At 43.6% G+C, this 25,601-nt stretch overlaps 1 long non-coding RNA gene across 2 annotated transcripts in view; it reads right to left on the reverse strand.

Annotated features, from left to right (window-relative positions):
* Nucleotides 1-866: 866 nt before the first annotated feature.
* The window catches only part of LOC130610206 (uncharacterized), a 31,364-nt gene continuing 6,629 nt past the window's right edge, over nucleotides 867-25,601 (reverse strand). The window contains exons 4-6 of one of the 2 annotated variants that reach the window (XR_008974991.1): nucleotides 22,454-23,045; nucleotides 6,133-6,243; nucleotides 867-1,009 (exon numbers count right to left, since the gene is read on the reverse strand). This is a non-coding gene — a long non-coding RNA (uncharacterized LOC130610206). Of the gene's footprint in view, nucleotides 1,010-6,132; nucleotides 6,244-21,382; nucleotides 23,046-25,601 lie in introns of those variants that run through there. The other variant, XR_008974990.1, reaches the window with a different exon arrangement.

The following is a 25,601-nucleotide window of genomic DNA, read 5'->3' on the forward strand; positions in this document are numbered from 1 at the left end:
CCGATGTTTTCGGTTGTTGCTAAGTGATGTTCACCCTGACCAAGGACTTTGTGAGGCTCGTGCTCTGCCAGGGAGGAGGGGAAGCCGTGAGGAAGCAGAGACAAGGCACTTGACCCAGGCTAGCCAAAGAGGTATTCCATACCACAGCACGTCATGCCGAGGATGTAACTGGGAGTTACCTGGAAGGGCTGGGACTGCAGGGTTGGAGGAGGTATGGGTCGGTGCTTGGTCGGGCTGGGGGGGGGCGAGTTATTGGTCAGCTGGTGGTGAGATGTTGTATTCTCTTCCCTTGTTATTTCCTTTATCATTGTTATTATTGGTGGTAGCAGTAGTGATTTGTGTTATACCTTAGTTACTAAACTGTTCTTATCTCAGCCCGTGGGAGTTGCATTCTTTTCAATTCTCTGCCTGGTTTTAAACCATGACACATACAAGTTGGCAACAATCTCCTCAGTCACATGCATACCAGCAGGTTTTTGCTATAGCAGGGCAACTCTTTTACTCCCTCACTAAGCCACCTTACAGAACAAAATCCTGCACATCTCTAGCAATTGTGTTTACTCAGACATAATTTATTTTAAGCCTGCCCTTTTTCCATTCTGCCTCAGGTCTAGATCAAGTCAAGTAGAGCAACCCTAACCAGAAGCAAGAGCTCTCTAAAACCTCTATTAGCCAAGTGGAGGCTTTTGAACAACTGAGAGAAAGCCTCTCTAATGAGAGCTTTCCTTCCAGCTCTTTGATGAAGAGCAGTGGCCAGAACAGCAAAAGTGACAGAAATGCTCTTACATTTAGCCTGTGTAGCCAGCCAAAGCAACCGCCATTGAACTGCATGTTACATGCTTGCTGCATGATGCAAGTAAGACAGAAACCTTGGAATGGGAAGGCAGAACTCTGCACCACAGTGCTGCCCATTTTTTACAGCAGTTACCCCCGAAATGTTGTATGTACAGTCTACAGAACATTGTGGCCAGAGTTTCTGGCTTTGAGGTCTGTATCACAGATGGTTTATCTGAAATAAAATGGTAGCAGGATAGAACTGCACACGTTTCCTTTGTTAACAGGAGCAAAGAAAGGAAGGGAAAAGACGTACACAGAGTAATGAAAATATAGCAATAGAAGCAACCGCAAATAAAATACAACTCTGGGTGAAAGCTGAGGTCATTACCATGTACTTAACATTAAGGATTTTTAGGAGTCAGCATAACGGGCAGGAGGAGAAGGGTTTACACTGTGTGGTTTCTGAGATCAGCAAGTGGGAGGTTCCTTTATAGCAAAAAAACATCATAAAATCACAGAATGGTTCGGATTGGAAAGGACCTTAAAATCATCCAGTTCCAACCCTCTGCCATGGGCAGGGACGCCTCTCACTAGACCATGTCTCCCAAGGCTCTGTCCAGCCTGGCCTTGAACATTGCCAGGGATGGAGCATTCACCACTTCCTGGGTTAACCTGTGCCAGTGCCTCACCACTCTCACAGGAAAGAACTTCTTTGATCACAACAGCACTCTTCTGGAAGAGACAAGTGGTAGAAGCCTCGGATCCTTAGAATCTCAAAGAAGCTCTTGGAATTTACACACCCTACTGCTATGGTAAATGCAGCATCTGACACCCCTTCTGAGCTACAACAGTCAGTGGTATATACTGGATACCTAGCCACCTCTGCTTTAAACAGACTCTACTGACTTCAAGCATAAAAGGCATTACTTCTCAGTAGTGTTAGCTTTACCTAACGGAGCTGAATCCTTTGTGGCCATCCACAGGTTCAAATAATCTACAGAATTTTGACAGATTCTGTAACTTACTAAGAACTTTGCAAACTAACAACACACTTCAAACAAAATGTGATCTTACGACACAGGAAGGCTCTGCTCCCAAGTCTGTCACCAACTTGTGTGGACCTGCTAGAACACAGCCAAGTCACATTCAGTTATTTTCCTTGGGGAGACTTCATAGCAGATTCCAGTACTTAAAGGGGACCTATAAGAAATCTGGAGAGGGACTTTTTACCAAAGATTGTAGTGACAGGAGAAGTGGGAATGGCTTTAAACTGACAGAGGGAAGATTTAGATATTAGATATTAGGAAAAAATTCGTCACTATGAGTGTGGTGAGACACTGGAGCAGGTTGAATTCTCCCAGACTTGAGTATAGCACATCCAGTAAGCATTACCACTTACAGCACATACATCCTACTGAACCCAAACTCAAATACCTCACTTAGCAGAGATACTAAAAATTTAATTATTCAAGGAAAATTATTCAAGGAAATAACTTCCTTTTTGACAAAGCTTCTGGAAGCCAAAGTTCACTTTAACCAATGTAAGGCATTAGATGCATCCATAATGTTCTGCAGACATGCACTGCTTCACCCCACTCTGAAAGCTGTGCTGTGTTCAATAGCTAGTGCTGGAACACAATTAGTTAGACAAGTTGAAACAAGCGCTAAATACTCACCGTGAACAGCCACTTCTGTCTTCTCCAAACCATCTATAGTCAGAGGGTTAATGTGTACACTCTGAACCTATAAAAATGGACTTGAATATAAGATTTTGCTGCCTTCGTGCTGTCAGCTAGGATAATTTTTTAAGTCATCCGCTGCTGTATGTTACACATAATTGAAAAAATTATTTTGGATAGACATTACAATGCTCCAGTGACATTTCTTTCACTTGAACAGCATTATCTGTAACAACATTCATCTTCCCCATGATTTGGAACTGTAGATATTGTTCTAACCAAACAAATGCCCAGCAGTGGACAGTTAGCCTTGCCTTTATTTTCTCCACCAAGGTTGCCCAAAGAAGTAGGAAATGTAGTAAATGCTCCATCCCTGGTAGTGTTCAAGGCCATGGTCTAGGGTGAGGTATTCCTACCCATGGCAGGACACTTGGAAGTAGATGATCTTAAGGTCCTTTCCAACTCAAACCACTCTATGATTCTATCAAACATTTCTCAGGGAAGTAGAACTTCCCTCTGTACTAGGCTCTTACATCTTTCCTACCACTAGTTTATGTATGTAAAAAGATCCATCAGCTATTTCTTCCACTGAGAGAACAGCCACCTCATGTTTTCCTGAAATTATCATACAGATTGCTTAGAGTGAGTAATACCATTTTCCCTATTTAGAAGTCAACAGATGTTTAATACTGCATGTTCTGTTTAGCCTGATTTGTGTCATGCTCGAGGTGTCAAAACCAAGAGACTAGCCACAGGAATAGCTGATGCTCCTGTATTGGTACCACAGGACACCCAACAGCCACGCATTGCAGCAAGTTGAGACATCAGCAATGAGGTATATTCTGATTTCCAGCTAGGTGCTCTTGTGGAAACCAAGGCAACACAGGAGGGCTGAAATCCAAAACTTTGTTTTCCTTGTTAAGTGCTAGCTAGCTTGTCTGCACAAGAACCTAGGCAAGGCCAGCTAACTGAAAAGCAGCCCAACAAGAGGGATAACACTGTAAAACACACTCGACCCCCCCACCCTCCAGTTTGTTCTGGAATCCCAGTAAACTGGCACCTCCTCACACATCTAAACCAAAGCTGCAGAACAGACTAGTCAGATGTCAATCCTTGAGCACAGTCAGTGTAAAGCTGATGAGAGTAACCTACTTTATTACACATGAAATCAAACTCCACTTTTCCTGGCCTAAATATTTATGACTGAAGATACACAATAAAATTATTAACCCAGAGATACCAGAGGTGGTTAACCCAAGTCTAAGCCCTTGGAAGAAGACTCCCTGACACACAGCTACCAGACCAGTTTGGAGCAATGTAAACATCTCTGTGGGTCCATATGGCAAAGAGCGGTACCTAGGATTTGAAAATAAAGAAGAAATGTTTAGGGAACATTTACTCTCCACCTTGTCTAACATCACATTTTCAAAAGTTCCATTGTCTTTCAGTGTTAATCTACCTCTCTGTGCAGATACCACATTTCCAGAGACATTAGCCAGAAACTAACGTCCCTCCGTTAGTATGTAGCATCATGACGTACCCTGGCCCAAAGCACTTAAGAACATAGTCAATCACCTGCTCAGAATTAGGCCAGTACCAGAGTTCTTTCTCTCACCACAACTGTATTTTCCTTCCTCCTGTCATATTTCCCAGGACAGCTAAACGAACACAATGAACCACATAAATATGTGGCTCTGCAACCTTGTAGACTGAATTCCTGCTATTCTACAAGTTAAAGGCTCCTCTATGCTCCTATCTCTTAAAACCTAATAAAAATTATTTACAGTCTCCCTGGGCTATCTGGTTTAAGTCTCTCCAGCTCAAGTATGACACTTCCTGGGACACTATTAGGTTTCTTACGGTGCTCTGACTAGCAATCACATCTGTACCTGACTGCCAGGAGACACTCTTGGCTGAGCTAGCCACCTTGGTCTACTGCTGAGAGCTCTGAAATTTCTCAATTGAAACATTTGAAAGTTAATGAACCCTTCTGATATAAAGCTCACACAGCTCAAGAATTCTTTCATGAGCCTGACACATAGTGGATGCGGAGGAAATCTGTATTTCAGGCAGGCCTCTCTTTTCAAAACACGCCAAGGCAGGAGGCCGGGCTGACAATCAAGAGCAAAAGGCATGACCCGCAGGTCTGCATGGCTCCACCATATTATACAACACTCAAGGCCACAGCAAGTGCCAGTAGCTTTTCTACAGGTAAAGCTACTCCTTTAATTCATGAATTGTAGCATGAAAAAAAGACAGCTCACTGAAGAGCTATTACTCGAAAGCAGCTTTGAAGACACTTGTACACAGGCTCAGGATTAACCAGGATACTGTGAACATATGACAAAGCACATGTAATTTTTTTCCCTTCTCATTGTAATGAAAACCGCCATTGCCCCTGGGGTAGGGTGGATTTTTCCCACCTCTCACAGACAGAAATGCAGTGCTTTCAACAAGGCCAGCAATAAATCACAGGTACTCACTGGATGAATGCATGGCTGTTACAAATGCTAAACCTCTCTCTGGAAACAGACATCAAGTCACAGCCGCTGTCCAAATGCAGAACAAATAGCAATAGAAAACCCCCTAACTCTCAAGTCAGCTACAAAGAAATGTCATAGGGAAAAATAAGCTTTTCAAAGCAACAATCTACTTAAGTGAACTTTCATTTGCACCTTGGCTTGTGTTTCAGAGACACCTTTTTGCCTTGCAGAACTTGCACCTGAAAGCAGTGGCATCTAGAAGCAAAGCCCGGCCACTGTACTCTCTGCAACGCCTCTGTCCCAGAAGCACAACCTGCTTCCATGTTGTGCTCATTTCAGTTACCCATTCCCCTCACCTGGAACCCTTGCCTGACTGACACTGATACCATTGCACTTGACTCGATCCTCCCCCCGCAAACACACACACATAACAAAGTGCAGGGCAGGCTGGCCTATCACTGCAGTGGAAGAGGAAGGGACTGGCTTTTGTCTTTTGGGTTTGGGGGGTTCTTTTTTCCCCTCTTTTTAATTGCTAAGCCTATAATTGGGGTTGAGAACAGGGAGGGGGAAGGGAAGAGAATCTGGTGAACAGCTGGGGCCCATCACTTCTCATTGCAGGTCTTTGAGAGATGTGGTTGACAGAGTGATGCACAGAAGCTGTCCCAGTTAATGACTTCACCATTCTCCATCATTATCCCCATCATTTGGAAATTAGGAGGACAGAAGGTATTTACTGTAAACCTGCCACCTCCCAAGGAGAGATAAATAGAAACTGATAAATGGGATCTTCTGGTGCTGTTCATCTATTAACCTTCTGCTTCCCAGTTTAGGCATGTGCATGCTATCCTGCCATTAATATCCAGTAATTGGCATACCAGTAGGTAACACAACCTTACTTTTGCATATGAACATCTCCTGTGCAACATGCAAGTGCACAACTACACCTCCAACACAGCTCTGCTAACCAGGGCAGCACAGATCTCCCGTGCTGTTGCCTGCACTTTAGGTCTCAGGTCAGAACTACCAGCGAGACCTCGTGGATCTTGAGGCATCAGTCTGGTCATGGAGCAGGGTTAGGAGAAGGAGAGATGGGAAGAGAGGTGCACAGGACCTCCCCTCCAAAGAGGTCAACACAACAGCAAGTGGATACGTTTGCACCTCCAACTGAGCTGTGATCAGTTCTGCCAGCTTACCTCTAAATACAGCTCACAAACGCCTCCAGGGAAGAAGGGAGTCCCGCTTCACTGCTTTCACTCAACACCAAGGGAAGATGGATTTTCCTCACTAGCTTGAAGCAAACTGTTCTGCAAAATGTTAAAAGCAAGCTTCAGAGGGCTCAGAACTTACGAATTTACTTTCTGTGTCAAAAAGTAGCCAGTGTCTCAGTGACTTCTTTGACTAATATTTCTGCAGCTCTCCCTCACTGCAGGTGAGGAGCGTTCTTCCACCTAGAAGTTCACACCTCTACCCAGGAAAACCTCAACCCACTGCTGTTTTCTCCATGTACTACTTGAGATTCTTAACTGCTTTTATTTACCCTACCTCTAGGCATTTCCCTTGCAACCACTATTAGTTCCAAGCTCACATGATGTGCAGGTAGCTACAACTCAGAGACGATACTACCTGCATTTCTGACAATTAAGAAGTTAAGCCACAAGATTCCATCAACTCTGACACAAGCCTTAAAAGATTCCCACATTATTATGGTAATGTTAAACAACATCTAAACTTTCCCAGAAGCTCAGGAAAAACAGAGGGCCTGTTCTTACATGCACCATCCTAGTAAACAGGTGACCTGCTCTATGTTCAACAGACAGCTCCAGTATCTTGGAAAGCAAGTATTTCTCTCATTTTTCTCTTCTAAGCTTTGGTAACATCTGCAGCTGCACACTCATCTCCAGGAAACACTTTTCAGGACAGAAGCTGACAGTCCTAGTCTCAATTAATTTAAGCACAGAAAAAGAAGTACTTGCTCCTTTCAAATATTTAGAGTACATACAGAAAAAGAAAGAAAGGGAAAATAAAAATGCCAAAAACTCTATTGCTACTTCCTGATGGAGGCTTCAGGACCCAAGAGAATCTCTGCTTACAAGAGACAAAAAAAAATTTCATGGCAAGAGAAGGCCAGGGGAAATACTGAGAAACCAACACTGTTACTGAAGAACACTTTGCAGAACCTGCTTGTGTGTGAAAGCCACCTCTAGTGCTGCCATTGCAGGGAAGCCCCCTTGAGTCACAGTTCATCCCTCCCAGCCTTACTGGGAGGTAATACACTTGGTGCATTTGGTGTTGGAAGACGTGTAAATATCTTCCCCAAGTACACGTCTTCAGTGCAAACAGGCACAACAATTCTGCCTTGTTGCAGCCTTTCCTCTTTCATGTAAGGCAGAGGGACATTTTGGCAACAGTGGGAAAATCCCAGCTACTGCTACACATTTTAAGGCTTCCCACATCCATCAGATTTAAGAAAACAGTACTAGAAAACTACCCCTATTTGAATACAGTTTGTGTAGGGGACCACTGAGCACAGGTACCTCCTTGCCACCCCTGCTGTCCCTTTCCAAAGCCAGCCTAGTGACTGGAACCCACCACAAAGCCACTCTCAGGTGCCTCACCTAACCCACTGCTCACACAGGAACCCAGAACAATGACTCTTTCTTAATCCAGTCTCATCATCTTTGCCCACCATCTAAAGGTGCACAACCTTGCACAGACAGACAGTGAGTACACACAGAATGTGGTACCACTGGCTGGTTTGCAGGTAGGAGTTGTGTTTGCTCCTTCTGAATACACTGTCTTGTACACACCAATTCAGTGCAGGAGACTAATGAAAATGAGACTGTGATAGTGAGCTCTAATGGTAACACAAGTATTAATTTCCATCTGTCTAAGCAACTGGCAGTGTCCATCAATTATGGCTATAGCCAACTAACAGTTGCAGCTGCAAAATTAAAAAAAAAGCAAAATTAAAATTTCAAGATACTGTCATTCACCTGAATTTTTTTACAGTTGTAATTAGCAAGCTGCAGAAGCTGTCAACAATCAACATCAGCCAATCTGTCTGCACCAAGAACCCGACTGCTTGCCAGAAATTGTCTTGGACAGGGCTTTTTTTTTCCCCCTTGCTTCCTCCCATTAATTTTTTTTTTCCTTCAAGCCTCCCTAACACTCTCATCTTCTTTACCACCAGTCAGTACAATTGAATGTCTCAAAACTGAAACAGACAGTATGACTGACATGTAACTGATATACTCACAATTATTTCCTTTCTTCAAATCTCAGTACGAAAACATGCTGCCATCTCTTTCCCCATGACTCTGCTTCCCTGCCTGTACAGGAACAGTACTGCAAGCCCTTCATAATGATAAAGGGCCTGGAGCACCTCCTTTATGAAGACATGCTGAGAAAATTGGGGCTGTTCAGCCTGGCGAAGCTGCATGGAGACCTCAGAGCAGCCTTCCAGTATCTGAAGGGGGGCTATAAGGATGCTGGAGAGAGACTTTTCATTAGGGACTGTAGTGATAGGACAAGGGGTGATGGGTTCAAACTGAAACAGGGGAAGTTCAGGTTAGATCTGTGAGGGTGGTGAGGCACTGGGCACAGGTTCCCCAAAGTAGTGGTAAATGCTCCACCCCCGGCAGTGTTGAAGGCCAGGCTGGACAGAGACTTGGGTGACATGGTCTAGTGTGAAGCATCCCTGCCCATGGAAGGGACCCATGGAACTGGATGATTTTAAGGTCTTTTCCAACCCAAACCATTCTGTGATTATGATTCCTGAAATCTGCTCAGGCAGGATGTGCTCTCCCCATCAAGGATGCTAAGCAGTGACAAGACCTTAATAAAAATGGCCTTCTGTGAGTAAAAGCACTGGGAGATCTTTCTCTTTCCTCTGAACCAAGAAATACCAAATTTTGTGGGGAAGTATAAAAGCACATTTACAGCCACACCATGGTAGTTGTCTTTAGACTTACCCTGGTCTTGCAGACTGACAAAATGAAATTATATGGCTTGCATCTTGATTACAGGAATCATAGAATCAGCTAGGTTGAAAAAGACCTTTAAGATCATCAAGTTCAACATTTACCTTAAAGGTTTGGATCTGCTGAATGAATTTCAGAGAAAAACAGCATTTTGATGAATGCTGTCCACCTTTAAAAGCAAAAATAAACATGGCATTGGAAAAATAGACTTCAGGAGAAAAACAGATCTTCAGCATTTTCATTGAAACAAACGTTAAAATGCTTTTATTCTAAAATTGCACAAGCAAAAGCTTCAAGCCATTTCTAACACATAGGTCGTGGACCACAGCCACATTTGCTTTGAACTCACTGGTTTGTCCTGCAGCCTTTGCTCATGGGATGCCATTCCTCACCCACCAAAGGCCTCAGCCCACAACACCTCACCATCACACAGCACCTTCATGATACCTCAGGGCCACGTCGCCTCTACTTGGTGTCTCCATACTCTTCCACACCTTAGGGCCTACAGGTGCAGCTTTGTCCCTCAGGAGCGTTTGAACCACCCGACTCCAGCAGGCTCGACTCCAGCAGGCAGGGGACAGCTCATCCCCTACTAAGAAGAGTAAACCCAAGCAGTTCAGGGCAGGCTTGGGACTACTTCATCAGGAAATGCAGGTTGTTTCCTTTGTGTCAAGTAGGAAATGTAATGAAGAAACCTAAAATAAAAAGATGTTCAAACAGATGATTTGTTTTTCCCTTCCTGCTTGTGAGGCCTTTCAATTGCTTTTACAGCTGATCACTGTATGCTGTCACAGCCACAACACTGGGACACTGGGGAAGGGAACAGGCTGGTTATATGGGGATTACAACACTCTGGCCTGTTCAAGGACATGGTGAAAACTTCAGTGAAAAAATAACTTAGTGAAAAAAAAAGTAAAAAAGTAATAAGTGAAAAAATAACCTGTAGAACTGGAAATCAGAATTTAACAGATCATAAATAATTTAATTCAAAACACTTAAAAGTACCCTTTAAACATAAAAGGAACATTTTCACTCTACTATATTAGGTTTTGGGGGGCTCTTTTGTTAGTGCTTAGTTTCCTTATACTCTTCATTCTTTATAGTATTTTCGAAAGGAAGAGGTTTGGGTGGTTTTTTTTTTTTTCAGTAGGGGCTTGTGGAGGTTTTCACCTTTCGAATTTTCCAGGATTTTTCTGAAATAACAGAAGCAAAATGATGAATTCCATTTATTAAATCAGTAGAATTAGGATCAAGACTCAATCAAGTACTAAGCCTGTACGATGTAGTTTCATCTGTGCAGTCAAGACGCTTAAATGCCCACTGCCTAATCCTTGCCAAAAAAGTGAGGATAAATATTAAGATGTCAATTTTACATGAATTAATAATTGTTTTGAAAAACGAGTTTGTTCTTTAACAGTACAATTAAATAGGTACTCACACCAGGTTTTGGAAAATCTTGAAAATCTTCAAGTCCTAAGATTCTCCTGACTTAAAATGAATCCTGTCAAGAGATCACTCACAGAGCAGGTCTTTGTGAATGAAGCCAGACACTTGTTGTATGGAATCAGACAAGAGATTCTTTACAGAAAATTTTTGAAAAGCACCTAAGGAATTTGTTACTGTAACCCCCAAGAAAATCAGCAAGATTTGTTTCATAAAGTGCCAGCCTTTTTGCAGACCCCTCAGCATTTCACAGGAGTTGCTTTTTTCTTGGTTTTGGAGGGGTCTTCTCCCATGGAAAATGATAGCTTTTTCTTTCTGTTCAGCCTGAATGTATTAATTTGTCTACAAATGGCACTTACCCAGAACCCCATTCCTGTTCTCTGTGTGATTACAAAAACCAGACCACATTCTGCATCAGCCTGGAGCTTGTAGTAAGCTGGCCCGTTGGTACCATTTTGTTATGAACACACCTTTCAGTAGTCCCAGCTCATTGCTTTCTCACACTGGTTTCTCCCTTGCTTGGTGTGGTGCATATTGAAGCAAGAAACTCAGTCTCATGAACTGTTCAGTCATTTTTCTCTTCAGCTTGCACTGTACAGGGAACTCCAAGTGCATTTTCCACAGAGACTGTGTTTGCACTTTACTGACAAGGGTAAGGGCAGGTAAGAGCAAGTGCAGACAAAACATATCACCTGAGACAACCAAAGATGGCTGGAGTCTATGAGGAAGACAGTCCACTGAAAGGAATGCCATCTGATGGCTACGGGGTACTAAAGAGTGCCAATCTGCAGAGAAGGATGACAGAAATCATTGCTTTTGCCCAAACTGCCATCTTCCTTGATTAAAAAACATGAAAATGCAGCTCTAGAGCAACTTAACTGAACCTCTGCAAAAACACCAACAGCACTTGTCCGGAAGAACTGGCTGGATGGCAGCACACAAAGAGCTGTGGTCAACGGCTCAATGTCCGGCTGGAGATCAGTAAGGAATGGTGTCCCTGAGGGATCAGTGTTGGGACCGGTCTTGTTTAACATCTTTGTCAGCGACATGGACAGTGGGATTGAGTGCGCCCTCAGCAAGTTTGCCGATGACACCAAGCTGTGTGGTTCAGCTGATACACTGGAGGGAAGGAATGCCATCCAGAGGGACCTCGACATGCTTGTGAGGTGGGCTGATGCCAACCTCGTGAAGTTTAACCATGACAAGTGCAAGGTCCTACACCTGGGTCGGAGCAACCCCAGGCACAGCTACAGGTTGGGCAGAGAAGAGATTCAGAGCAGCCCTGTGGAGAAGGACTTGGGGGTGTTGGTTGATGAGAAAATGAACATAGGCCGGCAGTGTGCCCTCGCAGCCCAGAAAGCCAACTGTATCCTGGGCAGCGGGTCGAAGGAGGTGATCCTGCCCCTCTACTCTGCTCTTGTGAGACCTCACTTGGAGTATTGTGTGCAGTTCTGGTGTCCTCAGCATAAAAAGGACATGGAACTGTTGGAACAAGTCCACAGGAGGGCCACGAGGATGATCAGGGGACTGGAGCACCTCCTGTATGAAGATAGGCTGAGAAGGTTGGGGCTGTTCAGCTTGGAGGAGAGAAGGCTGCATGGAGACCTCATAGCAGCCTTCCAGTATCTGAAGGGGGCCTATAGGGATGCTGGAGAGGGACTCTTCATTAGGGAATGTAGTGATAGAACAAGGGGTAACGGGTTAAAACTTAAACAGGGGAAGTTTAGATTGGATATAAGAAGGAAATTCTTTCCTGTTAGGGTGGTGAGGCACTGGAATGGGTTGCCCAGGGAGGTTGTGAATGCTCCATCCCTGGCACTCTTCAAGACCAGGTTGGACGAGGGCTTAGGTGATATGATTTAGTGTAAGGTGTCCCTGCCCATGGCAGGGGGGTTGGAACTAGATGATCTTAAGGTCCTTTCCAACCCTAATTATTCTATGATTCTATGAAGTCAGACTGTGAGCAGCATGAGGTCATGCAAGATGATCATGGATCTTGCTCTGTACATGCTGAGAATAGCAGGGGGATAATAAGCACAGCTATTGCTTTCCCTATCAGCAATTCCAGTTTTTGGGAAACCTGAAGGATTCCTAGGTTTTTCCATCCCCAAGTGAAATAGTAAATACTTGTATTTTTCTTCAGTGTAATTCAATTCTTGCCAGGCAAATAGGATACAAGAGCAATCTATAAAAGAACAGTCCTTGGGAAAAGGATTTGACTCATGCTCACTCTCTCCTGCATAGCAGCTGAGGTTTAATTGCTTTATTGGGCAGTGAACATATAAACTAGAAAGAGATCAAATTTCTAACAAGCATTCAAAATTAATGTAAATAAGACAATAATAAATATGAAGTATAAACTGGTGCCAAGCCATTTTAAGGAAACAAAAATAGGTATGGAAACTGAGCAAAGAGAAAACATTGCTATATATTGCTTTCCTTTCTTAGACGCAGTTTCAAGGGATGCTGCTCATTACAGTTCCTACTTTCCTAATGGGTGCATCATCCCTTGTTCCCCCTATACTGGGCTCTTGTAAGGCCACACCTCAAACCCTGTGTTCCCTTCTGGGCCTCTCACTACAAGAAAGGTATTTAGGCGCTGGAACAGGTCCAGAGAAGGGCCATGAAGCTGGTGAAGGGCCTGGAGCACAAGTCTCATGAGGAACAGCTGAGGGAACTGGGAGGAGTTTAGTCTGGAGAAGGCTCAGGGTGACCTTACTGCTCTCTACAACTACCTGAAAGGAGGTTGTAGTGAGGTGATGTCAGTCTCTTCTCCAAGGTAATGAGTGATAAGACAAGCGGTAACAGCCTCAAGCTGCACTAGGGGAGGTTTAGGCTGGCTATGAGGAACAATTTCTTCACAGAGAGGGTGGTCAGACATTGAAAGAGGCTGCCCAGGGAATGGTGGAATCACCGTCCCTGGAAGTATTCACAAACTGTGTAGATGAGGCCCCCAGTGACATGGTTTAGTGGTGGTCTTAGAAGTGCTGGGGAAATTGCTGGACTTGATCTTAAAGGTCTTTTCCAACCTAGTTGATTCTATTTCAATTGGGAATGAGAGATTATGAAACTTGAGTGATAGAAAAAATGATTTATGACCCAGCAGGGTATTGCCTGAAAGGGCCCTGCCCTAAGCAGCGTGTTTTGTGTCTCACTTCTGCACCTGTGCTTTGGGAGGTAGAGAGACATGCTTCTCACCAAGGACCTCTAGATGTCAAGACACAAAATGGTTCTTGAACTTGACACAATTGGCCATCAAGTGGGAAAGAGCAAAAACTACCAGAGGGTTCCAGGCATTTCCCCCTTTTAAACTCTTGCCTGAAGTCCAGTTAAGAAAAACACAGGCAAAAGCTTCTTAAACCCTATGAAGTCTGAAAACAATACTTTTCTAATCTGACCAACAGCCACAGTCTAGAGTGTTCAAGATAAACTAGAAACAATCGTGATTAATTTAAAGAAAATCAAGTTGTGCTTAAAATTTTGTGGTGACTGGAGTATCTGGAGAGCCTCAGGTGTGCTGAGCACTACAGGAACACTGCAGGCTCCTTTCTGCACAGACAACTCTCATAACAGAGAAGGCAAGTCACGCTGGAGCAGCAATAATTTGCCTAAGGTCAATTCCCTCAACAATGTCCTTTCCCAAGAGGAAAACACACAGCTCCTACCTTCCCCTTGCACATTTTCAGCCTGTCCTATGAGCTACTTACAAGAAGTTATAGGATGCACTCCTCTAACATGACTCAAAGTGTCACAAAGCAGGACCAAACGGACTAACTTTTCACTAAATCGGTTTTCCATTGTTGGGACTTCTTCAGCATCACGTAAAGAAGCAGAGGAAAGGGACATGTTCAACTACTACCAAACCATCTTGGAATGTTTTACAGTCTAAAGAGACTAGAAAAGAAAGTAAGTAGGAACTGTTACTGCTAGTCCTGTTTACTGGCACTAAGCTTCATCAATGGACAAGGTCCATGTGTCATCAAGGCCATGACAAATCACATTAACTTGCTTGACAGCATCTGTGATGATGCCTCTGCTTTAAGCTAATTGAAACACCTCTTACAGAAACATTGGAGAACAGAGCCATAAGAAACAATGTTTGACAAATCAACATGATCAGCAAACAGTGGTGTTCCTGTGATTCTACTGTTTAGCGCAGAGACAAAGTCTTGTCAATATCAGTTCTGCTTTCCCTGCAGTAATGCTTAGTTGCATCATGATGCCAGCAACCAGCTGTAACAGAATTTACTGTATTTATCTCTGTTTGTTTCCAGTGTTTCTGCTCTTCCCAGGCCTTGTCTTCCCAAACACTAATGAACTCATATCCTAATCACCAACATTTATAATACTTTGCCCCAAGCTATTCTAGCATACCATGCTTGCAGGGAATGGCACTGCAAAGCCTCAAGATTTTTCCCCTTTGTTTGACTGGGAAAAAGGTGATAAGCAGTGAAAGAAGTGCTTAGTCACAAATGGAGCCTGGAGCCTGAAAAGGGACATGAGGCACAGCATCCTGTCTGTGCTACCTGCCATTGCAATGCTCACCCTCATGGTGTGTGGAATTCAGTCCCTTACCCATTTGAGCTTCATCATCTGTTGTGAAAGCTACCAGAAAGTATTCCAAAGATGGTACTAAGACAATAGCAATTTTGGTCAAGACAACTGCAGTTACTGAAAAAAATCACTATCTTCTTCATTTTCCCTTTCCAGTTCCACTGCTTATTAAGATCTAAAAAAGAAGAGGAAAAAACTCCAAACCCAAAATCATATTAAGATCCAGCTCCAAGCTACTGAGATCCCCAACATGACTTGCACCCTACATTACTCTGAGAATCAGGGCCTATAGCCCTAGCAGCGTGACAGGGAGTTCTCCAAATCCCCTCCTTGTCTCTCATGGTAAATGACAGGTTCTTAAATACTTGATGTGCAAAGCATCAGTGGTCCCGACCTCCATAGTGTTTACCATCACCATTTAAATCACACGTAAGTCTGAAAAGTAAGCAGAAAAAAGTGCCTTGGACAGTGTTCATTTCAGGACAAGTCATTAAGCACAATTTGCCTATTTAAATACACCTCATTCCCTGTGGAACAGCAGATCTCTTGATGTTAAAGAAATGGCATAATTTCTCTTCAGGGAGACAAAAGCATCAATTAATTCTTGGGGGGAAGAAAAGAGTCCTGGCAAAGAGCACTGTCTGGCATGATGAGCAACCCTTGCTGTCTCACATTTGTTTTCTGAGAAAAAAATCTGATGTGGCAGCTTGTTTAAAACTTGTTTATTAGGAAGAGGTCATAAGCTGAGCACTGCTCAGAATAGGTCAGGCATCTGATTAAAGGTTGAATAAACTGAAATGCTTCACATGAATCTCCAAGACAGAAGCTTGATGAGGAGAGAGAGCTTGTCTTAGAAAAACATTGCCAACCACCCAACGTTGCAGGCAGACAACAGACTGCAGTCCTGCTTAAAGGAGCAGGAAGATCAAACAGTTCTCCTTGCGGGCATTAACAAATAGCGTTCTTCTGTACCTCAGGACAGACTCTAGCCAGAAGAAAGCCCCTCTGTAAAAGGAATGTAGTAAGAAATCCTGCTAGCCTCAGAGAACTGATAGTCAAAACAAATCGGAGAAAAAAGAACATCTGGAAATGATGTGCAAAAGAGAAGGAAAAAAAGAATAAATTAGCTGTTTATCCCAGGTCCCGTATCACCCGAGTGAGAAAGAAGAGAGCAGAATTTACATCTCCTGAGACCCAGCCCAGTGCTCCCCCAAAAGGCCTTCCTTCAACTTCTGTGCTTTTCACAGTATGGGGGGGAAAGGAAAAACAATTCGGAGGGTTTGGTGCGTCACATGTTGTTGCTGTTGCTGTTACACAGCTCCAATGAGATCAATTGAGCTGTGCTTACCAAACCCTTAGAAACTGCAGCCTAAAGTTTAGTGAAGATAACAGGCTGATCTCATTACTGCTGAACTGGAGTTGTAATGCACTCCAAAGGAACAAGACAAACAGCAATACATTTCTTTTCCTTCTCCTCTCCTTCCCATTTCTCCCTCCAACTTCATCATGAAGCTATGATAGAGAGCAGCCTGAAATGGAAAACTTTCATGTTTCCTCTATGTCTTTTCCAGTCAAGAACTGCCATATCCTGCCAGGCAGGCTTAGAGTTATTTGCATCTGTGATGAAATAGCCAAACCCAATTCACAGCCTCCTTGCTGTAAACTCTGAAATACCTGATAGTTGGAAAAAGAAATACCTGCCAGTACAAGAGTAAGAAAATGCTTAGGAAAAGGAGTGGGGAGGCATGAAATAGAATGTGAGAAGTTTTCTGATGGGCAAGAATCTCCACTAAAAAAAAAAAAAAAGAAAGTGGGATTGATTTTTCAGGAATGATTTCCTAATCAACAGCTGTATAGAGAAGGAGTGGCCAAATTTATCAAGGATAAGCACTTGGTCCTTGATCGGCAACAGATCTCCAGCTCTTGAGCATTCTGAGTCTCATCACTGACAGCAGCTGACCTCAGCATCAGGTACAGTGTCGCAATGCCAGGGTAATTATTGAGTCAGCGAAGATCTTACAGGAGCTCTGACCCTTAATTTCTCAAGGCTTTCTCATTCTTCAGAGCATTAAGTCCCTCTAACCTATAGAGCACCAAATCAATCTCACAAATCGTTAATTCCAGGCAGGCTTTTGCTAAGAGTTCCCTGGAGCATAAGGTGCCTCCATTCCTCAGATAGTACAAAACCCTCCCCTGCACCAACCTGACCACTCCAGGGCTTAGAGGACAGAGCTGAAAACAGGGAATTGTCAAGTCCTTCTCCTGCCCTGCAGAGATGACTGGAATGAGCCACCAACCTCGTGCTCTGGTTTGTTCAGTTATACAACAGGAGCTGGTAGATACCATTTATGCCACTTAAGCACAGTTGTGGTATTGCACCTGGCTTCCAGCATGCAACACACTGGGAGTACAGTGAGGTTTTAGCAGGTACTTAAAATTCCTCAGGTGAGGCATTTATGATTAAGAAGCCAGAAAGTTACGAGAAGCCCATGTAAGGCAAGAATGATGCTTCTGACACATGGCATATGTTTTGTCCACAATCTTCAATACAGTGGTTCTGAAAAAAACCCAAACACTGTACCAGCACAGCTCCTCACTTCTTACCATGCTAAACATAGTCTGTTTGCCTCGAGAAGAATGCAATTCTGGCCTCAGCAGCACCCTAAACTTATTAAATTTAGAAACAATACAGCTTGAACAGGTTTTTTTTTTTGCAGTGTTGGGTGCAGAAACATAAACAGTCCTAAAGCAGAATCACCTTTCAAAAAAAGAGAAAAAAAGTGGTCTACTATGAAAGAGTGTAAAGAGCTGGAAAAATGGCCTTTTTTCTTCTGCTCTTTAGATCTACTTGTAGGATTTTCTCCTCCTCCCCCCAACCCATTAGGACTATTTGCTCTCATACATTCTCACACTCACTCTGCCTCTTCATTGTAGTCTCTGGCAAAATGTCAGAGGGAAGGAAAAGTGACAAGCTCATAAGAAAACGAATACCTCATTCTGCTTGAATATTGCATTAACCCCCAAGCTCCACTGCTTCATTTGTCAGCTTTTTCAGTGCTCTCCATCTCTGAAGCACCCCTGACCTGGTTGGTCTGATTAGGAATGATCAATGTGCACATTTGCAGAGGAGCTCTTTGCACGCTGCTAGACCATCGGCCTTCAGTCACTCATGCAGATAATAACGGCAGTTTGAGTCACTTGCCCATAACTCTAAGCTTCATTAAACAGGGGGGATGTCACCAAAAGTCCCTTTAACTGTCTTTTCGCTTCTGTACAAGGGAAAAATTTGACAGTGCTGAGAAATGGGATTTGGGATAGGAATAAAGCCGTGGTTTGAGTATTGCACTGGCTGCCTGCAGTCAGCCTGTGCCTTTGCACTGCAGTCCCCTCACTCAGTGAGGCTGGGAGAGGCTATGCTGACCACTAAACATCACCTGGCAGGCAGCTTGCACAGAAACACAGCTGAGGTCAGGAACAGCTTCAAAAAGAATGGGCTCCTGAACAGAGCAGGCATTAGACAAGACCCTGTCAATCACCACCTCTGCTGCTGGCTGCCACAGTAATGTACCAGAGTAGTTTTTGTCCCTCTAGGCCCTCCTGCGCCACTGATAATAAAGAACAGCAATTTCTCCCTCTTCCATTTTAATGCAGGCAAGTAAGGCAAAACTGTCAGCCTATGAGCCCCAGAAACACTAGGGCACTTACCATGGAGCCCTGAGGTGAAAGATTGTCTTGCCCTATTCCACTGCTATTTAGTGTTCTCTTGGTCAGAGAACAGGTTTCACTTGCTGGAAACAGAAGGACCTGGCAAGGACCTATGTTATCACAGTATACACAGCCCCAGGCAGCTCCAGAAGCTCCCTGTCTGACCCAACACTTCAGCTCAGTAAAGTTACTACACAGAAAAGATTATATTAACAGATATGTGCTCCTAAGACTCAGGCCAGGCTTGCTCCTAGCTCTTCACAGCTTTCAAGGGTCAGATTTCAACCAATACAAATGTTTAGGCACGTTTCAATTTCAGTTTTTAATCGAACTCCATTTTCAGGGTAAAAGAAATCCCACCATTGCTCTAGAATTATAGCCGTTTTCTAAAAGCCATTTTCTTTCTCAAAGCACTTAAACTTCTCATAGTAAACACACTATTTCCACGAAAGAACAGTCTATGCTATTGCCCATCTACCCTAAAAAGGAAATTGAAGTCTCATGAAGCATCAAGGGAAAAAAACAGCCTTTCACTAGATCTTTTCCTACAGGAATGAAACCCCAAATCCACAACAGTCCCAAACCACTCCTTAGCATGTTCCAAGCCATGCCAGGTATTTCTCTGAAAACTTCTTCACAGAGGTTTAAACCCTCGTAACTTCCTATAGAGTACTGCACAAATCACCCCTCTGCTCACTCAGCGGGTCTGAGCAGGGCAACACTTTCCAGCAGAGCCTGAGGACACATTCTGCACCTTTTTCCTCCCTGTGGATTTCTCCAAGTAGCTCCTTCTATGTACTTCAGCCAAGTGTTGTGCTTGTCCTGTTATGGATATTCTATGCACACAGAGAGGCTTCTACTGATTTCAATGGACTTCAGAGCAGGCCCATGTTCTGTCATCTCTGCCAAGAGAGTTACATGTTCATTGCAAATAGAAGCAACTTCCTTTGGGAGACTCCTGACCCCAGACAGAATTTCTCTTGCCTGGTACCACAGACTGCAGAATGAGCCACTGTTCTTAAAACAAACACTCTAATGCTGTGCTTCTCATTAGCCCCGAGCTTTTGTGCCCTTATTCATGGGAAGCCATACCTTGGCCATGGAGCAGTCCTTTCAATGGTGCCTGACTGAACACAGCCTCATTTAGATGTGCAGTGGCTGCCTGGCCTGCCGCTCCATTTGCCTCAACTCCAGCAAACTGGAAGAATTATTCCAGCTGAAACAAGACACAGAGAGCATCAGGATCAGGCCACAAAGACTTCAGTGAAGGCAGCAAGCACATAATAAAGCCACATGACAACTGATAATTACAAAAGACTGTTCCTACCATCAGAGTGATGTATTGGAAGAGTTCTCAGCATGGCTTTTCTCCAAATTCAGTTACCCCTCAAGTTCAGCAGATTTCTGTGGTTTGCTGTAATTTTCTTCCTCTCTGCATACTGACCCACAGCCCCCTCAGCAGAAACACTTCCATGCTAAACCTCCCTCTCCTCATCCTGCTTTCAGGCTAATGCAGATCACGGTAGACATCAACATTCACAGAATTGCATAGTGTGGTAACAGCTCCAAGATCAAAAGCACATGGATCCCCTTGATTAGGCAAATCATTTTATCCTCTTTCTTTTAGGACAAGTCTAGTCTTGGTTGGGAACTACAGCACTGCACAGCACCTGAAAACATAACCCACTTCACGTAACCATATCCCAGACCAGTTCCCAATTTCCTAAGAGCTCTCCAAGGGAGCCATGGCAGGTAACACAGAGAGGAAAGGTGAGAGAAGGGCCCCAGCATCCACCACTGAGGTAAGAGAAGAAATCCAAGTAAAGTTACTTCTGAGAGAACAGCGATATTTATACTAATGTGGTCAGGTATTCCATGCAGACTCAACAAAGCCTGAGCCAAAAACCAGTCTTGCTGTCCAACAAGTCATAGCCTTCACCCTGACAGCAGTCAGGCCATGTCCCCAGAGATTTTAATCCAGAAATATGCTACAGTTTGGCAATCTGGATCCCACTGGGTGATTTATTATCCAAGTTGCCCCCAAAGGCCATTCAACTTTTACGGAAAGAGGGGTGTGGGAGGAAAGGAATGTTGGACACACAGACAGAGAAACAAAACAAAAAGGAAAAGGCCATAAATGTAACATGCTGGTGCTGTTGAATGGAAGGCAGCCTGAATATGCAACGGAAGTACAGCCTGAACCCCAACACCTGCTGGATGTAATGGACTCTGAAGTGTTGTTTCAGAATTAATCAAGTCATTTAAAATTATAGCTGTAGTCTCCATTCACTACTCCCATGCATAAACGCGCTGATCCCGATACTAATCCATGTCGGGTGACTTGAGCAATATATCACCCTAATTGCCATTTTAGGGCTGCAAATTGGAGCTAAAACAACCAGATGCAAAAGAGATGGCTATATCATACTCTTAAGATGGATCTTCAAAGTTCAAGGAGAGTTCAAGCATGGAAGAGGCAATACAGAGGGGTCAAGTGTAAGGAGATTTTTCATGTTCAAGAGGAATTAACTTTACAAATATATTGTTTCTGATGTGGCAATTGTGCTATCTTACAGCTATTCATACCTCCATGAATCTTTGCATTCTTCTCAGCCATTAGAGTGATTGTTCCTCCTTGAAATAAATTTGATTCTGACAAAATAGCCAGCTTTAAAACAACTAATTCCCCCAAGATTTTCTGCTTTAAGACGATCCTCTCTGAAACCACAGAGCCTACACCCGGCTACAAGATCTTCAGACACCAGGCTGAAGCACTCAGACTGCTGACTCATTTTATTACAATTAACAAAGACAGAGCTTGAGATCTCATCAAAAAGAGTGTGAAGAGTGATATTCTCACTCAAAATAGCACAGTGGGTGTATGGGCCTAGTGTGGAAGCTGCAAAATATCTAAACACTTCGGGTACCATGGATTTTAAGGTTACCAGCATGGAAGTACCTCCTAGCATTCAAGGATATTATTTCCTAAATCACTTGACAAATGAAAGTTCACATAAACAGAAAAGTCAGTGGTTCTCTGAAGAAATCAACCAACAGACAAGGAGCATTCAAGGGACTGTAACAAATAGTACTGCTTCATTTTGCTGAGGCTTACAACAAGGTGTCTCCACAGCACAATAACCGTATCTGCCCATCAGCAAACAACAGTCCTACCACACCTTTGCAGCCCTGTAAGATCAAACCTAAAGGCATTTGAATAAGCTGCAGGGCAAGTCCATAAGCAAGTTTTAAGCTGCCCATCAGCACTAGTTTAAGCAATGTCCTTATCTGATATGTTTCTCTGTTTCTGAAGTCAGATGAAACCATTAATTACGTGTTCCTTTTCCTACCTTTAAATTGCACTATTAAAGTACAATTTCAGTTTACTGTTGAACTACCACCAGACCTAGAAATTACTGTTGTCATCTAATAAGTCATCTGCACAGGGAGAGAAAAAACACACCTACTATTATTTCTATACAGGTGGGTCCTAAGAGTCTCCCTGCAAAGCTGTGATTTCAACTAGCTCCTGCTACAACTCCAGCAGACAAAGCGACAGTTTTTTTTAGCCAGTGTAAATCAGCACAGCACCATTGTGCTTCAGAGGGCAATGATAATTCATCCTGGTGAGGATCTGGTGACCTGAGTACCTCTGAACAATGGCATTACAGAAAACTAATGTGCTATGGATTACTTGATAATTTCTGTAGCATAATTGGCCAACATGGAAACGCTAGAAATGATTTAAGTTCATAACTAATGGCAACCATTACCAAGACAGCATTATTTATGATCAACTGCATATAGTAGTCCTGATTCTGATTTCACTCACATCTCATTCCAGGCAGTTTTTTGACAGGCAGCTGCTGATGCTTCCGGTGCTCTGGAAGAGGCCAGCCCTCATGGCTACAGCTGTGGTTTCAGCATATGAATTTCTGCATCACACTGAGAACATCTTCAGTGCTTGAACTCTAGGCAGAGTGGAAAAAAGGCTGTGTTTAAAGTGATTTCCCTGCGGGCAGAACTCTGCTAGCCCACCCACTGGGTTACTGCCCCCCTGGTGCTTTAGGCAGCCCAGTGACTTGTCTGTTGACTCCCATATTTGCAGGGCTGTCAGATAAGGTGGGGCTGCTGCAGCCTCATTTGACAGGTTCAGCACTGCAATTACCTGCATCTCAAATATTCAAGTGCTTCTTTGTATGGAACTGGAAGAGAGCAAGTTGCCTCAAAAAGCTTACACTGCATTTATAGTCCAAAATAAATGGCTTGAATTTCCGATTTTCCTCCACAGGTCTGACCACTGACTCATAATGGAAGTTTTTGGAAGCTGGTTTCTCTTGGAAGTCTGCTTTCAACTCAGCTTAGAAACCTGGCTGGCAGGAAGACAGCTCACAGCAGCATTACCCAAGTAACTGTGGAACATCCTAAACAGAGAGAAAAATCAATATGAATTCAACTTGTACTCCCCTGAACACAGGCACATGCACACACAAATATATACAGATACAAAATGTATGAAAATCAAGTCTCCTAAACAGTCCCCTGTGGTCAGACAAACTCATTAAGTTTGACACAGCCAAGCCAGAGACTGAAATCTCTTCTGCAGAATGAGCAGTTCCATATCTTTATTTTCTTGAGAGCCCTTTCCTAAAAATAATCATCTGCAAATTGTAATTTTTTTCCACCTTTCATAAATATCAGCCATAGTGCAGCCCTCTCTCCCCCTCTCTTTTTCTTATTCAGGATATCAGGCAGATATGAGTTATCAGTAAAGGTCATCCTCAATTTCTGTACAGAAATGATCTGTCTCCAGTATGTAATAAACATTTATCCATGCCTTTATTAGCTATATTGAATCTGACAGTTCTGTTAAACCATTTTCTTTCATTTTGCTAGGTCATGACGGTTAATGCTGCTAAAAAATCTCATCACTGCTTTTGATCGCTGCATTGTCTTTTTGGTATTATCAAGATTTTGTAAAGGTAAGCACTGGTTGGAATGACCTATTAAAGTTACAGCCCGTTGAGTTCCTGGCTTTTCTCTCACCACAATAAAAAAGCAGAGGAGTGCAAAGCATAAATTCTACTTTCGGGTTATATTTAGTTGTGCAGTTGTAATTTAGAAGAGCAGTCACTTTAAGCCCACTTTGCATTGGTTTCGCTCCATCTTTTTCACATCTTCAAGTTTCTGATATGGGCTGGAAGCCACACCATGGCAAATGAGCCCAAATAGTGGGACCCAGAGGTGATGTCCCAGTTAACCCCTACCCTGCCAGCAGTGCCTTAGGCATCTGCTGGGGATTTGAAAACAATTCCATGATTTACAAAGCAGACTCCACATGCAGATTGAGAAACATTCAAGGAATTTCCAGTCATTCTCACATGCTCATAGAATCATAGAATCACAGACTGGTTTGGGTTGGAAAGGACCTTAAGATCATCCAGTTCCAACTCCCTGCTACAAGCAGGGACACCTCACACTAGACCATGTCACCCAAGGCTCTGTCCAGCCTGGCCTTGAACACTGCCAGGGATGGAGCATTCACCACTTCTTTGGGCAATCTGTGCCTCACCACCCTCACAGCAGCAGCATGTATTCCAAACCCCACTGGAAGACACTCACAAAAGTATGTCAGATTTGCTGCAATTCTCCTCTCCCTCCATCCTGGTCTATGTTTCAAGCACTAGGACAGATTTTCTTTCAGCTTAATGTGATTTGGTTGCATGTAAGCCTAGGGTGCCTTTTTTCATCCTTTGCACATTGCCTTCCCTTGATGCTTACACCAAATTCATCACTATGATGTCTAAGTACATGGAATGTTTTTCAAACTCACTGTTGTCTAGAATTACTTCGGGGGGGGGGGGGGGTGGTAAAGCAAACAGAAATCCCTTAGTAAGCCTTATTGAATTCCTCTTGCATTCTCTCACTCTACAATGAGATCAACCATCCTAATTTTCACTGCTACGGGATCAAACCACTGGACCCAAGGGACCAAACTGTACCCCAATTTACATGCTATGAGCAGTATAATGCACCAATTTAACATAGCCTTGTGTCCCTCATCAGTATACAGCAAGTTTCCCCCTCAGAAGTCACTTGCAAGGGAACGCAACTAACTTCCAACGTACCTGCACAAGTCTCATTTGCAATGCAACCCTGACAGTCTCCGTGGGGAGTTTAATATAAGTTCAACCTGCTGTTCTATGCTGTGAGGCTGTGGAAACTGACAAGCTAGTGCTGAGGAGAGGTCCTTTCAGCCTGCTATCCTGCCTGCCACAGTAGCCAGCCAGAGACAGCAGGTTCAGACGGTATCTGCTGTGATGGTTTGCAAGAGAAACCTGCCTGCAGGAGGAATGCCTTCCTTATCCCCATCAAGTTGTGAAGAGTTCACACAGAGTAAAATAAATAAATACATTAAAAAAAACACTCTCCTGACCATAGGACTGCAGAACTGGGCAGTCCGGGGACACTGCAGACAGCCACAGTGACTTCCTTGAAGCAACACTCAATATCCATAGCTAAAAATCTACTTCCTGCCTGAAACTGTTTTCAGTTACAGACAGTAACAAAGGGAAAAGGTCAGTGGTACAAAAGGGCCTATTATCTCTTCCTGTAAGCAATATCCTGCTTTTCAATTTCCTCAAGCATTCCTTTCTTTGGCAGCAACAACCTACCCCCTTCTCTTTTTCCAGCTATGCCTTCACTGACTTCCAAAGTCAAACAGGGATAGGCAAACATGGCAACTCACAAGAACAAGCTGCAAAATGTTTTCTTCATGACAACAGGCATATCAAAAAGACAAATTTCTGCAAGTGCTTCTCCACATGGTCTCCATCACCCCACGTCCTGCAAGCCCATGTTCACCTCGGTCAGTGTGATCTACTCTTCTCACAAAGGTAGGAGAAGTCCTACCTTTGTGATAAAAAAGAACGGCAATCTTGTAGAGACAGAGGCTGACATCCCCGCTGCCGGGACACTGG

The sequence above is a fragment of the Pezoporus wallicus genome, unplaced genomic scaffold (assembly GCF_028554395.1).
Source record: "Pezoporus wallicus isolate ANWC-B61680 ecotype Strahan unplaced genomic scaffold, APGP_CSIRO_Pwel_v1 contig_5696, whole genome shotgun sequence".
NCBI classification, from domain to species: Eukaryota; Metazoa; Chordata; class Aves; order Psittaciformes; family Psittacidae; genus Pezoporus; species Pezoporus wallicus.